We start from the raw sequence: 16,164 nt of genomic DNA, 5'->3' as shown, positions 1-16,164 counted from the left end.
ATGGCTGACCCAAGGCCATTCCAGCAGGTGCAAGTGGAGGAGTGGGGAATCAAGGTTCTCCCAGATAAGATTCTGCGCACTTAACCACTTCACCAAACTGGCTGTCCTCTGTAGGGGAATTCTACAGTACCAGTTTGGCACTGGATTAGGGAAACTGGTTGGTGATTCAGCTGAAAACCCTTTTCACCACATACCTCTCTTTGGCAGCCAACAAGCATTCTCCCCACCGCGTAGATCTGTTTATTCGCAATGATGACTTGTTTAAATTATCAGGCCACTTGTTATGTAGCTGTAGCATTTTATTGGCCATAAAGTTCCCAGAAGGAGGAGCGGCTGCTTCATTTCCAAGTGAATAACTATTTCACTCCAATTAATTCCTCCCTCATTTTAATGTGGGAACAAAACAGGGGTGAAGTCAAAGGGGGGAGAAATGGCGGGTATTTAAGGAATGTGTGTCTCCGAGAACAACTCTAGTTTTGAGGTATCTCAGAGATGAAGTTTTTGATCCAACTAGCTGTCTTCTGCTCTGTCTTGACTGATTTCCTTCTCCGCTGTAGATGACTTTGTTATGTGGCAGCCAGTTAATGTATTTATTTAATTCTCATACAGCTGACCTTTTTTTGATAGGAACTCCAAACAAAGAGGCTTGTACTCCCTAAGAGCTTATATCACAGCAGGCCTCATTTTGAGCAAGAGCTCACAGGAGCAGAGCTCTGGAATCTCTAAATTTTATTGTGCTCTTTCTTTCTTACCCCTTCCCCCCAAAAAAACTTGTTCTGGGCATCATCATTCAAACCCCCTATGAGAATTTTGCTGAACTCTCAAGATTTGACAAACTTTCTAATGTCCCCTCCTGCCCCGCACTCCCCTCCCCAAATAACCAAAACTTATAAAGCAGATAGATGGAAATCTTCATCATGCCACTGTGGGAGAAAGTAATTTAAAAAGTATGATGACAGCCAGTTTGGTGTCGTGGTGTCATCTTATCTGGGAGAACCGGGTTTGATTCCCCACTCCTCCATTTGCAGCCGCTGGAATGGCCTTGGGTCAGCCATAACTCTCGTGGGAGTTGTCCTTGAAAGGGCAGCTGCTGTGAGAGTTTTCTCAGCCCCACCCACCTCACAGGGTGTCTGTTGTGGGGGGAGAAGATATAGGAGACTGTAAACCGCTCTGAGTCTCTGTTTCAGAGAGAAGGGCAGGGTATAAATCTGCAGTCTTCTTCTTATGACTACTACAATTCAAGAAGCGTTTCAAGGTAGATGCTGAGCTGATCTAATTTAGCACACCTTCTGGTGACGTCAGGGGCATGTGGCATATGCAAATGAGTCATACTGATGAGCTTTGGCACCTCTGTTTTCTGTGAAATGACCCCTGCATCACAGTAAGGCCATTAGTCCACAGTGTGACAAGTCTCACTAGTATGGAATCGAAAGCGCTCTTCCACTGGAAAAGAAGTGCTCTTCTGTTAGCAGAATAGCATCTTTTCATTAGGGGAGGGTTGCCACCTCTGGGTGGGAAAATACCTGGAGATTTGGGGAGGGCAAGATTTGGAAAGGGGAGAGACCTTGGCAGGGTACAATGAGATAGAGACGGCCCTCCAAAGCAGCCATTTCCTCCAGGGGTCCTGATCTCTGCAGTGTGAAGATCAATTGTAATAGCGAGACATCTCCAGGCTCCACATGGAAGTTGGCAACCCTAGGTATGAGCATTGTGACCTATTTCTTCCACTAGCACAAGCTGTGTCTTGGCACACAGTCACTGCTCTGGGGCATGCCTCAGTTCCCCCAACAGGAGATGAATACAACAGCTGACGATATGTGTCTATCAAGACCCAAGTCAATAGAGACTTCTTACCAAATGCCCTTGGATGACTGTGATGGATAGGTAAAGCAGCCACTCAGCTGTTCTACACTTGAGCTGGGTTACCATATTTTGAAAAGCAAAAAAGAGGACGTATTTCCCAACTGACTGCCTCAAGTAAGCGAGCTCAATGACCAAGAGTCATTCTGTAGAAAAAGAGGTGCCGGAGCTTATTATCACAACTCATTTGCATATGCCACACACACACCCCCGACATCACTGGAAGGCGTACTATATTATATTAGCTCAGCATCTGCCTTAAAATGCTTCTTGAGTTATAATTGTCATAACGAACCTTACTCCCATCATACTTTTCAAAGCAGCCACAGTGATGAAGACGAAGTGATGAAGATTTCCATCTGTCTGCTTGATATGTTTGGGTCATTTCCCCATTTTTGGTGGGGAAACATATTAGAAAGTTGGTCAGATCTTAGATTCCAGCAACATTCTCACAGGGGGTTTGAACAATGGAGCCCAGAAGCAAGGTTTTTTAGGGGGGGGGGAGGAGGGGAGTGTGTTAAGAAAGAAAGAGCACAATAAAATTTAGAGGTTCCAGAGCTCCGCTCCTGTGAGCTCCTGCCCAAAATGAGGCCTGACTATGCCAACTCACATTTTAAATACCCCTATTATTTAAGCTGTGATCATAGCTACTAACTAGACAGGGCTGGCGCGAGGGAGTAGATGGGATAGATGGCTGTCTAGGTAGGGTTGCCAATCCCCAGGTGGGGGCAGGGGATCCCCCGGTTTGGAGGCCCTCCCCCCGCTTCAGGGTCATCAGAAAGTGGGGGGAGGGGAGGGAAATGTCTGCTGGGAACTCTGTTATTCCCTATGGAGATTTATTCTCATAGAAAATAATGGAGAATTGATCCGCAAGTATCTGGGGCTCTGGGGGGGGCTGTTTTTTGAGGTAGAGGCGCCAAATTTTCAGTACAGCATCTAGTGCCTCTCCCCAAAATATCCCCCAAGTTTTAAAACGATTGGACCAGGGGGTCCAATTCTATGAGCCCCAAAAGAAGGTGCCCCTATCCTTCATTATTTCCTATGGAAGGAAGGCATTGAAAGGAAGGAATATTATCCCCACCCCCTGCCATCAAGTCACAGCTGACTTATAATAAAGGGAGGAGGGTTCAGGGCAGGAGATGCTCAGTTTCCAGAGATGTGAGATTCCAGAGATGGCTGCCAGTCAGAGCAGGCAACACTGGCCTTGAGAGAGCAGTGGCCTGATACAGCATAAAGAAGCTTTATGTGTATGTATAAATCAGGGGTGGCCAAACTGTGACTTGGGAGCCGCAGGTGGCTCTTTCACACATATTGTAAGGCTCTTGAAGCTCCCACTACCATGTCGGCAGGCTTGGAAAAGGCATTTGTGTCTTTAAATCCCTTCTCCAAGCCAAGCCAGCCAGTGGTTTAGAGAGTTTAGGGGAGAGATGGTGGCTCAGTGGTAGAGCATCTGCTTGGGAAGCAGAAGGTCCCAGGTTCAATCCCTGGCATCTCCAAAAAAGGGTCCAGGCAAATAGGTGTGAAAAACCTCAGCTTGAGACCCTGGAGAGCCGCTGCCAGTCTGAGAAGACAATACTGACTTTGATGGACCAAGTGTCTGATTCAGTATAAGGCAGCTTCATATGTTCACGTGTTCATATGAATGCATTTAAAGTTAATTTGCTTTCTTTCAACTTCCTTCCTTCCTTCCTTCCTTCCTTCCTTCCTTCCTTCCTTCCTTCCTTCCTTCCTTCCTTCCTTCCTTCCTTCCTTCCTGTCTTGTGGCTCTCAAACATTTAGCATTCATGTCTTGCAGCTCTCAAACATCTGACATTTATTCTATATGGCTCTTACATTAAGCAAGTTTGGCCACCCTGGGTATAAATGAACCTGAGGACCTCCTGCATGCAAAGTGGGTGCTGAATCACTGAGCTTTCCATGGCCTTTAGGCCAAACCTTGGTCTGGAATATTATCCCCCATACAATAGAATCCACTAGGTTTCATCTAAGTTCTAGGCTGCCCTGTGGACATCTTCCATCCGCACTGCAAATATGTCCATCGGTTTTCCTCCACCCGCCACCTGCCGGTATATCATCTTGTTAATCCTTCTTGTCAATATACACTGCTTATCAGTATTATGACGGGAACTTGTTGACGCCTTCTGTCATATTGTTTCCTCCACTATCGCTCTTGTTTCCTTCCTTTCTAGACAAAGTGCCTATCGGTGTTATGTTTCCTTGACGAGATAGCACCAGCTGAAGTCATTCTGGGATTGATATGACATGGCCTTGCTTGGCAGATCTGATGCCATTGCATCTGGGAAAGTGGAGAGTGGAAAGTGCTGTCAAGCTGTAGCTGACTTATGGTGACCCCCCAGGGCTTTTTTTTTGGCAACAGAAACTCATTTGCATGTTAGGCCACACACCCCTAATGTAGCCAATCCTGCTGGAGCTTACAGTAGGCCCTGTACTAAGAGCCCTGTAAGCCTTTGGAGGATTGGCTACATCTAGGGTTGCCAAGTCCAAGAAATATCTGGGGATTCTGAAGGTGGAGCCAGGAGCAAGGTCGTGACAAGCATAATTGAACTCCAAAGGGAGTTCTGGCCATCCCATTTAAATGGACCACATACCTCTTCCCTCCACTGGAAATAAGGAAGGATAGGGGCACCTTTTTAGGGGGATCATAGCATTGGACGCCCTGGTCCAACCTTTTTGAAACTTGGAGGGTATTTTGGGGAGAGGCACTGGATGCTATGCTGAAAATATGGTGCCTCCACCTCCAAATGCAGAGCCCCAGATACCCGTGGATCAATTCTCCATTATACCCTATGGAAATCAATCTTCATAGGGAATAATGGAGTGCTCAGCAGACATCCCCCCCTGCTTTTTGATAACCCTGAAGCGGGGGGAGGGCCTTTTTCTTTCAGTTCTGGCTTAGTCTCTCCTCCGTGGTCCCATTTACCTTGTGACTCCACCTGAGGATTGGCAACCCTAGCTACACCAGAGGGGTGTGGCCTAATATGCAAAGGAGTTCCTGCTACAAAAAAAGCCCTGGCGACTCCCTAGGATTTCCAAGGCAAGAGATGAACAGAGGTAGTTTGCCATTGTCCACCTCTGCGTAGGAACCCTGGACTTCTTTTGTGGTCTCCCATCCAAGTACTAACAAGAGCCGACCCTGAGCTGAGAGCCGAGCTTCCAAGATCTGTTGAGGTCAGGCTACCTTGGATCATCCTGGACAAGGCAGTAAGGAAGAAAATATATTTATTTATTGCTATAATGTCAAGGTGTGCGTAGGTAAATGATTAGTGCTGACCCTAAGGTCAGACGTTGATGACCCTAAGGACAAGAGAACCTGAAGACAAGCAAGGGGCCATGGCTCAGTGGCAGAGCATTTGCTTGGCATGCAGAAGGTCTCAAGTTTAATTGTTGGCATCTCCAGTTAGAAGAAGAAGAAGAAGAAGAAGAAGAAGAAGAAGAAGAAGAAGAAGAAGAAGAGGAGGAGGAGGAGGAGGAGGAGGAGGAGGAGTTTGGATTCATACCCTTCCCTTCACTTGGAGTTCCAGAGCGGCTTACAATCTCCTTTCTCTTCCCCTCCCCGCAACAGACACCCTGTGAGGTAGGTGGGGCTGAGAGAGCTCTTTTGAGAACTGCTTTTGAGAGAACAACTCTGAGAGAACTGACTGACCCAAGGTCACCCAGCTGGCTGCGTGGGGAGAAGTGGGAAATCTCCAAATTAGAGTCCACCGCTCTTAACCACTGCACCATACCAGGACATCCAAGTCAGGTCCCAAAGAAATACTACCATGATTTTCATGCTGGACACCAAAGGGTCAATGAGGAAGGCCTATGATAGACATCCTAGATAAAAATTGGTCTGAAGTACACAGATTCCAACGTAGGGTGCATTCAGACATTTAGTGTGGGGGGGCGGAATACCCAATGTAAACCATTTGTTTTTACTCAGGATTTAATCCTCATTTGAACATCTTGTAAACATTTTCATTTCTCCCCCATTCGGAGTCTTTGATGGCAATTTAATCCTAAAATTATAAATATTTTACGACATTTGGTTTTTATTGGTGGTTTTATTGTTCCTGGGGTTTCGCAAATGCCAGCTTGAGTGTTTCAAGAGACGGGGCTGATTGCAGATTGTTAAAAGAAGTAACTGAGGGACAATTTGCACATTACTGGCTCTTAAGGGGCGGGTTGGTTCGGTCATAAAAAAAAAAAGGCTGCCTTGAAAATGTAAAGTGGGAACAAGACGTGGGAATAAAGTTGTGTTGCAAACATGCATACGATAGATTTACCTTCCAATGTAGCCAGAACTGGCTGAGGTTCCCAGGGCCCAAGAGTTGTTGCGGGGGGGGGGGGCAGGAATCGGGAGAGGGAGAGGCTGCAAACACAGTTATATGAGACAGTCCATTTTAGGGTTGCCAATCTCCAGGTGGGAAATGTGACAAAACCGAAAACCACAGTGTAGAGATTAGTAAAAATATGGAGGAGACATTGTGAATCTTTATACACATAAACAATTTCTGATACACTTTTTATTTTTCACTTTCTGCATTTCATTGGAACTCGCACATATTTCAAAGCAAAATTCATATAACTCAGAGCAAATTCAAAATTCACGAACAATTTGATTAGTTCCATTAACGTCCATGTATAGTCCTATATTCATAGGGTATACCTTCCTTCTGTCCTGAAGTCCCGTTTTCTGGAAGCTGCAGGTATACCTTGCTTTGCAGATGTAGAGGTAGCAGTCCTCAATTCAACAGGTGCGGCTACACAAGTCTCAGGTTTGATTCATGTTTCATTTGCCACTTCCACTGGCCGCCTGCATTCTTATTTGGAATCAATCGTGTAATTAAGTAAAACAAACTGAGTGAGCTGTTGTCTTAGCACAGGTTCCAAATAAGAGTGGGTTTGATTCCCCACTCCTCCACTTACAGCTGCTGGAGAGCCAGTTTGGTGTAGTGGTTAAGTGTGTGGACTCTTATCTGGGAGAACCGGGTTTGATTCCCCGCTCCTCCACTTGCACCTGCTGGAATGGCCTTGGGTCAGCCATAGTTATCACAGAGGTTGTCCTTGAAAGGGCAGCTGCTGTGAAAGCCCTCTCCAGCCCCACCCACCTCACAGGGTGTTTGTTGTGGGGGAGGAAGGTAAAGGAGATTGTGAGCCGCTCAGAGACTCTTCGGAGTGGAGGGCGGGATATAAATCCAATATCTTCTTCTTCTTCTTGGAATGGCCTTGGGTCAGCCATAGCTCTCATAGGTAAATATCAACAGGTCCCGATGTAAATGAGTAATAAGTGAAAAAACACCAGAATAACAATAACACTTTTACACAATATAGTATATATATGCAACCTACATTTATCAAAATACATGCGTAGTGGTAGTCATCGTTAGTAATTTATAAACCACTCCTGATACTGAATTTACAAACGCAGCTGGAAAAAGGAGAGCCGGAAACAGAAAGAGCAATTAACATGCGCTGATCCAAGTTGTTGAATGTTGTACTGAGGCTCCAGGATAAAAACACTGAGAAATGAAGGCTGATGAAGGTCTGAAACCGTGAGGAATCCCAGGCTGCGGTCCCTTACTCTCTCGGAGACAAGCTCTGCTGGAGATTTGAGAACTCCACCCAAGTTGCTGAACATAAGGGAGAACAGCAGGAAGGCAATTGCCTCTGAGGAACTGTACCTTATTATCTTCAAACAGCAGAAAGTGTGGGGGAGTGAAAAGAACTTCTTTTCCAGCTGCATTTGCATTATGAGCATTTGTAAATTCAGTATCAGGAGTGGTTTATAAATTACTAATAATGACTATTGCTATGCATGTATTTTGATAAATGTTGGTTGCATATATACACTATATTGTGTAAAAGTGTTATTGTTATTCTGGTGTTTTTTCACTTATTGTTGTTCTCATAGGACTGTCCTTGAAAGGGCAGCTTCTGGGAGAGCTCTCTCAGTCCCACCCACCTCACAGGGTGTCTGTTGTGGGGGGGAGAAGATATAGGAGATTGTAAGCCGCTCTGAGTCTCTGATTCAGAGAGAAGGGTGGGGTATAAATCTCCAGTCTTCCTCTTCTTCTCCTCCTTCCAGTTACCCTCTCCTGAACATGCCTTTTGAACTCATGCAAGGCTATTGGAAGCCAGTTAGGTGTAGTGATGAAGAGCAGCAAACTCTCATCTGGGAGAACCAGGTTTGATTTCCCACTCCTCCACATGCAGCCAGCTGGGTGACCTTGGGTCAGTCACAAGTTCTCTCAGAGCCGTTCTCTCAATAGCAGTTCTCTCCGCCCCACCTGCCTCACAGGGTGTCTGTTGCGGGGAGAGGAAGGGAAGGAGATTGTAAGCCTCTCTGAGACTCTGAGTGAAGGACGGGGTATAAATCCAATCTCTTCTTCCTTTTATCAGAAACCAGCCAACAGGCAGCTGCTTACACTGTCTAATTTGTCTAGCTTGGAGAAACGTCGACTGCGGGGTGACATGATAGAGGTTTACAAGATTATGCATGGGATGGAGAAAGAAGTTCTTTTCTCCCTTTCTCACAATACAAGAACTTGTGGGCATTCAATGAAATTGCTGAGCAGTCAGGTTAAAACGGATAAAAGGAAGTACTTCTTCACCCAAAGGGTGATTAACATGTGGAATTCACTGCCACAGGAGGTGGTGGCAGCTACAAGCATAGCCAGCTTCAAGAGGGGATTGGATAAAAATATGGAGCAGAGGTCCATCAATGGCTATTAGCCACAGTGTGTGTGTATCTATATCTATATATATTGGCCACTGTGTGATACAGAGTATTGGACTGGATGGGCCATTGGCCTCATCCAACATGGCTTCTCTTATGTTCTTAATTTGGCCTTCACACTGGAGTGGTGGCTTTCCCTTGTTAATGACATTTCACTAATGTATGGTTATGTGTGTCTGTTGTGTGATCAAATAATAAAATACATTAAAAGGTAAAGATAGTCCCCTGTGCAAGCACCAAGTCATTACTGACCTATGGGGAGATGTCTCATCATGACATTTTCTTGGCAGACTTTTTATGGGGTGGTTTGCCATTGCCTTCCTCAGTCATCTACACTTTACCCTCAACAAGCTGGGTACTCATTTTACCGACCTCGGAAGGCTGGAAGGCTGAGTCAACCTGGAGCCGGCTACCTGAACCCAGCTTCTGCTGGGATTGAACTCAGGTTGTGAGCAGAGCTTGGACTACAGTATGGTGGCTTACCGCTCTGCATCATGGGGCTCCTAATTAAATACATAAACAAACTCAAAAAGAGATGTATTGGGGGGGAGGGGGAGGAACATGTAAATCTCTTGCATCAACCGAGTAAGAGCTGCAGTTTCTTGTGCAAATAAAAGGGTCGCATGCAAAAGCCTGTCGATTGTAGTCGAACAGTAAAACTTGACATTTAGAGGTTTATCACAGTCTTCTGCAGTGTTCCAGATCTGAAACATTGGATATATGTCATAGTGGAAAACGCGCCCCCGTCATCCTTGTCTATCAGCTCCAATTCATCCTCGATATATATTTCTCCCTCCCGCAAAGTGGGAGTTGAGAAACTCAAGCAGAAGTTTCCAGTGATCTAAGCCAAGCTGGAAACCTACAGAGACCAAATGAATGTTCTGGCAAATACTGAAAGACAAACAGGTAAGTGATGTTGGCACCAGCTCCCGTCTTTGCTAACCGGGAAGGAATCTTGGACCGCTGATGGATGGGGATTTGCAAATCCCCCTGCCCCCCCCCCCCCCCCGCAACGTATTTGAAGTCAGCTAATCTTCCGAGGAAGGCTAACAAGCCGAGGTTTGCCGTGGCCCTCTGGAGCGAGGCTGAATGCAAATGAATCACTGACTCATCCTTGGAATTAACAAGGTGCCATGTTTGATCTCCAAAATGAGCAGCTAGAATCCCCAGGTGAAACCTCTGGCATCTCAGGCCATGTGTCTCTGATTAAAGATAATGCTGTAACTTGAAGGCTCCTAGAGAATCAAGGCGAGGGGAAAATCCACCTCTTCTGTTCCAGCACAGAGGGAGTGGATTTTGTTTCCTCACAAGCAGTAGAAGAAGAAGAAGATATTGGATTTATATCCCGCCTTCCACTCCGAAGAGTCTCAGAGCGGCTCACAATCTCCTTTACCTTCCTCCCCCACAACAGACACCCTGTGAGGTGGGTGGGGCTGGAGAGGGCTCTCACAGCAGCTGCCCTTTCAAAGACAGCTCTGCGAGAGCTATGGCTGACCCAAGGCCATTCCAGCAGCTGCAAGTGGAGGAGTGAGGAATCAAACCTGGTTCTCCCAGATAAGAGTCCGCACACAACCACTTAACCACTACACCAAACTGCTATAGATAGGTAATTTTAGATTCTGGGCATGGTAGTCTTATGGGGGCTGGGCTTTGGATGGTAATGCAGCTGGACCAGTGCAGTTCCAAGTTTTGGGGGTCCCTGGGCAGAGAGTGCACAGGGTGCCCTTCCTTTGACCTCCGATACCTGCATGTCCCCACCTGCCTGTGCATCCTTCTCCAAATTACAAACCCTCCCAACACCCAGACCAATTCCCCATTAGGCTTGTTCCGGTGTCAGAGCCCTTCCTGCCCCCCCGCGCTTCCATCCAATTTTGCACAAGCTGCCACAGGACTGCGATTTGCCTCGCCTCTTCCAAGCCAAGCCAGCCAGTGATTCGGAGAATGCATTTTAAGTTAAGGTTGCTTTCTTTCCACCTCTCCCTTTCCTATTTTCCTTCCTTCCTCTCTTCCTCCCTCTGACATTCATGTCTTGCAGCTCTCAAACATCTGAGATTTATTCTACGTCAAGCAAGTTTGGCCTATTGCATCATAGAGTTTTCCCTCCCAAATGGCTAGAGCGTCTGGAAAAACCATAGAGTTTCCCCAGAATCGCCTTGAGCAGCTGCTGTGCAGCATTGCTGGCACAATGCTGTCACTTCTAGGTGACGTCATCGTGCCAGCGATGTAGGGGGAAGTGGGTTGGAAACCTCCCTAACCCCCACCCGGACTGGGGGCTTGGCAGCCCTAAGGCCCAACCAAGTTTTGTTCAGGGAATGTAGCTTTTGTGTGCATGCACAGGAAAGCTTATAATCAGAATAAAATGTGTTTGGTCTTAAAGGTGCCACTGGATTCAGACTTTGTTCTGCTTCAGACCAACACGGCTACCCCTCCAGCCCCCTGAATCTAAATAAATGTCTGTTTGCAATACATCTCGTTGGAGAGCCACAGGGCTCATTTTGTAATAGTAGTAAAATTTATTGCGCAAAGCCATTGGCCATTACAATTTACAGCAACTTACAAGTTAAAAGCAGTCAAGGACTCTAAAATTAACACATTCAAATTTAGATTATTCAGAATCTTAGTCACATACAGCGTCCCTGCTGTTCCATGATCAGGCTCTAATTGTCCAGTTAACAACATCATTTTACTGTCTACCTGGGGAGTCATTTTGTAGAAAAAGAGGTGCCCGATCTCATTCGCACAACTCATCTGCATAACTCAACTGCATATGCCACACACCCTTGACATCACCAGAAGGTAGACTAAATTATATCAGCTCGGTATCTGCCTTCAAATGCTTCTTGAATTAGAATTGTCATAATAAAACCTGACTCCCATCAGACTTTTCAAATCACTTTCTCCTATGTGGCCACAGCAGCATGAGGAAGATTTCCCTCTATCTGTTTTTATAGGTTTTGGTTATTTTCCCATTTGTTTCGGGGAAAAATCTTAGAAAGTTTGTCAAATCTTAGAGTTCAGTAAAATTCTCACGGCAGGGTTGAACAATGGACTCCAGAAGCAAGTAATTTTTTGGGGGGTGGAGGGGAGAAAGAAAGAGCGCAATAAAATTTTAGAGGTTCTGGAGCTCCGCTCCTGTGAGCTCCTGCCCAAAAAATAAGGCCTGGAGATCTGGGGCTCGTCACTCTCTATCAGCCTAACCTGCTCCCCGCTGTCAGGCTAAAACAGAATAGGGGAGAGGGATGTATGCAGCCCAATTCTCTTCCTTGGAGAAAGGGTGGGACAGCGATGTAATAAAACGCACGCCATGTTTACTCATTAGTCAACTGTGGGTATGCAGAGCCTTTCAGGCCTTCTCAGGAATTAACCCTCCCCAGTTTACAAGTCATAAAAATTCTTCTCATATTATCGGTCCTTGGACAGGGCTTGCAGCTGCATGCAAATGAATGGAGCTCAGTTAGCAGGGAAGACACCTTGAATTTTCCTGAGGTCACTCCAAGATGTTTTGGAAAGCATTCGGTTTTTTTGTGATTAAGCTGTCTCAGATAACTTAAATATTTTTTATCTGAAGCAAGGCTGGCTCTCTACAGCCCTGAAAACTGGCTTGCCCTTTTGGCAGACGGGGAACAGAAATGCTCGTGTCAGGTTTTCTTGCCAGCAATTGGCCCAGTGAAAGATGCAACCTTACTTTTCCGATCTCTCTTGGCATCTGCAATTTGGAGCTGGCAATCTGAAATTGGAAGAGTTCTGCTCTCCTTTCCCTCCAGGTCTCATTGTATCAAATATGTATTCATGGCTGGATATAAGAAGCAAGCATTTGGTCTGTGACGAAACTGCAAGGTCTATTTATGATCTGACATATTATCTTAAACATGCTTACATCCCATCTTTCCATTCAGAGAGGTTCTAAGACTGGGGTGGCCAAATATGCTTAACATAAGAGCCACATAGAATAAATGTCAGATGTTTGAGAGCTGCAAGACAGGAAGGAAGGAAGGAAGGAAGGAAGGAAGGAAGGAAGGAAGGAAGGAAGGAAGGAAGGAAGGAAGGAAGGAAGGAAGGAAGAGGGAGAGGTGGAAAGAAAACAATGGGGGAGGGAAGTGGGAGGGAGAGGTGGAAAGAAAATGATGGGGGAGGGAAGTGGGAGGGAGAGGTGGAAAGAAAATGATGGGGGAGGGAAGTGGGAGGGAGAGGTGGAAAGGAAACGATGGGGGAGGGAAGTGGGAGGGAGAGGTGGAAAGAAAACGATGGGGGAGGGAAGTGGGAGGGAGAGGTGGAAAGAAAATGATGGGGGAGGGAAGTGGGAGGGAGAGGTGGAAAGAAAGCAACTTTAACTTTAAATGCATTCTCCAAGCTGCCAGCTGGCTTGGCAAATTGATTTGAAAAGAGAAATGCCTTCTTCAAGCTGGCCGACAGGGCAGTGGGGGCTTAGAGAGCCGCATAATATGTGTGAAAGAGCAACATGTAGTTCCTGAGCTGCAGTTCGGCCACCCTTGTTCTAAGATAAATATTTGATTTAAAAAACGACTAATAACTTAATGCTACTAATAGCAATTATACAAGAAATAACCACCAGCCAATGGATTGCATCATCTAAAGCGTTCATTGATTCGGTAGGAACAAGTTTTAATCAAAGGGTCGATTTTCAAGAGCATGCATATTTCTTTATTTCTTGAAGCCACTGTCTTTTTGGCAGGGTGTGATGTGGAACGGAAAGGGAAATATTCCTGGAAGGATTTCCTTTCTAACCAAGAGTAGAAGCTTTTCTTTAAAGAACCACCCTTGAATTCCCACTCCCCTTGGAAAACTCAAAAGGGAAGGTATACTGAAGTTTGAGGCACATTTAATCAATCAGTTAACAGATCCATTAGCATCATGAAGATTCAGCACCTAGCAAGTTTTTAAATTGATGGGCAGTCCCTAGCGGTTATGGCTGCTGCCACCATGAGAAGAAGAAGAAGAAGATATTGGATTTATATCCCGCCCTCCACTCCAAAGAGTCTCAGAGCGGCTCACAATCTCCTTTACCTTCCTCCCCCACAACAGACACCCTGTGAGGTGGGTGGGGCTGGAGAGGGCTCTCACAGCAGCTGCCCTTTCAAGGACAACCTCTGCCAGAGCTATGGCTGACCCAAGGCCATGCCAGCAGGTGCAAGTGGAGGAGTGGGGAATCAAACCCGGTTCTCCCAGATAAGAGTCCGCACACTTAACCACTACACCAAACTGGCTCTCCAAAAAGCCAGTGGGCTCCAAGAGAGTCTCAGAGGGCCAGGTTTGAATCCCTACTCTACAGAATCTTGCTGGGTGACCCTGGGCCAGTCACTATCATTCAGCCAGACCTATCTCAAAGGGATATTTTTAGGACACAAGGGAGGTGGGAAAACTGATGGGCCCCTAAGAAACCAAATAAATATAAGAAGGAGGAGGAAGAAGAGGAGGTGATTGGATTTATACCCCACCCTTTACTACCAGAAGGAATCTCGGAGCGGTTTACAATCTCCTATCCCTTCCCTCCCCACAACAGGCACCCTGCGAGGGAGGCAGGGCTGAGAGAGCTCTCTCAGAGAACTGCTCTTGAGAGAACAGCTGTGAAAGAACTTGTGACTGACCCAAGGTCACATCAGCAGGTGGATGTGGACGTGTGGAGAATCAAACCCTGTTCTCCCAGATTAGAGTCCGTGTACTCAAACTAGCCAGGAGCTGTTCCTGTCCTGCCTTTTGTATGTATGCACAGTATTGTACTTTTGAGTGTTAGATTCAGTCCGAAGAAGTATAGGTTTAAATCCCCCTTTTGCCATGTGGCTGAATATGATCTCGCTCAGTCTAGAATAGAATCATAGAGTTGGAAGGGACCTCCAGGGTCATCTAGTCCATTCCCCTGCACAATGCAGGAAATTCACAAATACCTCCCTGTAAATTCACAGTTTAAATTCACAGGATCAGTTTAATGTACCTCCCAGGAGTTTGTTGCTATCTAGTGCAGGAGACAAAACACCAGGCAAGCTGTTTGGGCCCCGCAAAGCCATTTCCAGGAGCATCCTGCCACCTCATCTTTCAGAACTTGCATCCCCAAGCCTTGTGTGATGGACTGGAGAGCAGTCTGCATGAGTGAGACACTCACTGTGATTGGCTAACCACTTCCATGGTAACCAAGGGCCATTTGGAAGCAGCCTTTTGTAGAACCAGACCCTTGGCTGATCAACAGTGGTAGTGGTCCTCCCGAGGTCAGATCTTTCACAACACATCTGGGAGAACAGGTGCTTGTTGTGCAGAAGGTCCCAGGCTCAATCCCCAACATCTCTAATGGAAGCAGGTGCTCTGACTCGCATGCCCTCCCCTTAAGAACACAAAAGCTGCCTTATACTTAGTTAGCCCACTGGCCTATCAAGGTTTAACCAGACCGGCTGTGGCTTTCCACACCACTTTTCCATGGAAGATGCACGGAATTGAACCCGGGACCTTCTGCAAGCAGAGAAGATCCTCCACCAGTTTGGTGTAGTTGGTTAAGTGGGTGGAGTCTTATCTGGGAGAACTGGGTTTGATTCCCCACTCCTCCACATGACCTGCTGGAGTGACCTTGGGTCAGTCATAACTCTCAGAGCCGTTCTGCTCAAGAGCAGTTCTCAAAGACCTCTCACAGTCCCACCTACCTCACAGGGTGCCTGTTGTGGGGACGGGAGGGGAAAGCAGACTGTGGGCTGCTCTGAGACTCCTTCAGGTAGTGATGGGCGGGATATAAATCCAATCTCTTTTTCTTCCACTCAGCCACAGCTGCCCCTCTTTTAATTTATACCCTCCCCCTCCATCTCCTCAATGGGGATCCAATGCAACTATGCTAATCATGTGAGTTTAGGGGGAGGCATTTGTGAATTTCCTGCAGGGGTTAGACTAGATGACCCTGGAGGTTCCTTCCAACTCTGTGATTCTATGTCAAGTTCTCAGTGAGGTTTTGGATGACTGGAGGATTCAAACCCAGACATTAGTCTCACATTCTTAACCTTATAGAAGTGTCTTGAAACAGGCCACTGGTCTTAGGGCTGCCAGCCTGAAGGTGCGGCCTGGAGCTCTCCTGCTTTTACAACTGCTCTCCAGCTGGCAAAGATCAGCTCCCCTGGAGAAAACGGCTGCCTTGAAGGGTGGACTCTATGGCAGGGATGGCCAACGATCGCTCTCCAGATGTTTTTGCCTACAACTCCCATCAGCCCCAGCCAGCATGGACAATGACTGGGGCTGATGGGAGTTGTAGGCAAAAAAACATCTGGAGAGCTACCGTTGGCCACCCCTGCTCTATGGCATTATCCCATGCTGAGGCCCCTCCCCTCTCCCAACCCCACCCTCTCCCAGATCCACCCCCCAAACTCTCCAGGTATTTTCCAACATGGACCTGGTGATACTATTGGCCAACCGGGACTGTTCTAACTGGCCGCAGGTTCTTCATGATCTCAGCTGAAGATCTTTCTTGTGCATCAGCTGTTTTTAAACCGGAGATTGCTGCAGGATTGAACCTGGGACCTTTCCACCTGCAAAGCGGTTGCTCTCCCACCAGGCCACTGCAGAGCCCACGCTTG

This window comes from Heteronotia binoei, chromosome 3 (genome assembly GCF_032191835.1).
Source record: "Heteronotia binoei isolate CCM8104 ecotype False Entrance Well chromosome 3, APGP_CSIRO_Hbin_v1, whole genome shotgun sequence".
Classification (NCBI taxonomy): Eukaryota; Metazoa; Chordata; class Lepidosauria; order Squamata; family Gekkonidae; genus Heteronotia; species Heteronotia binoei.
This window is presented reverse-complemented; position numbering follows the sequence as displayed.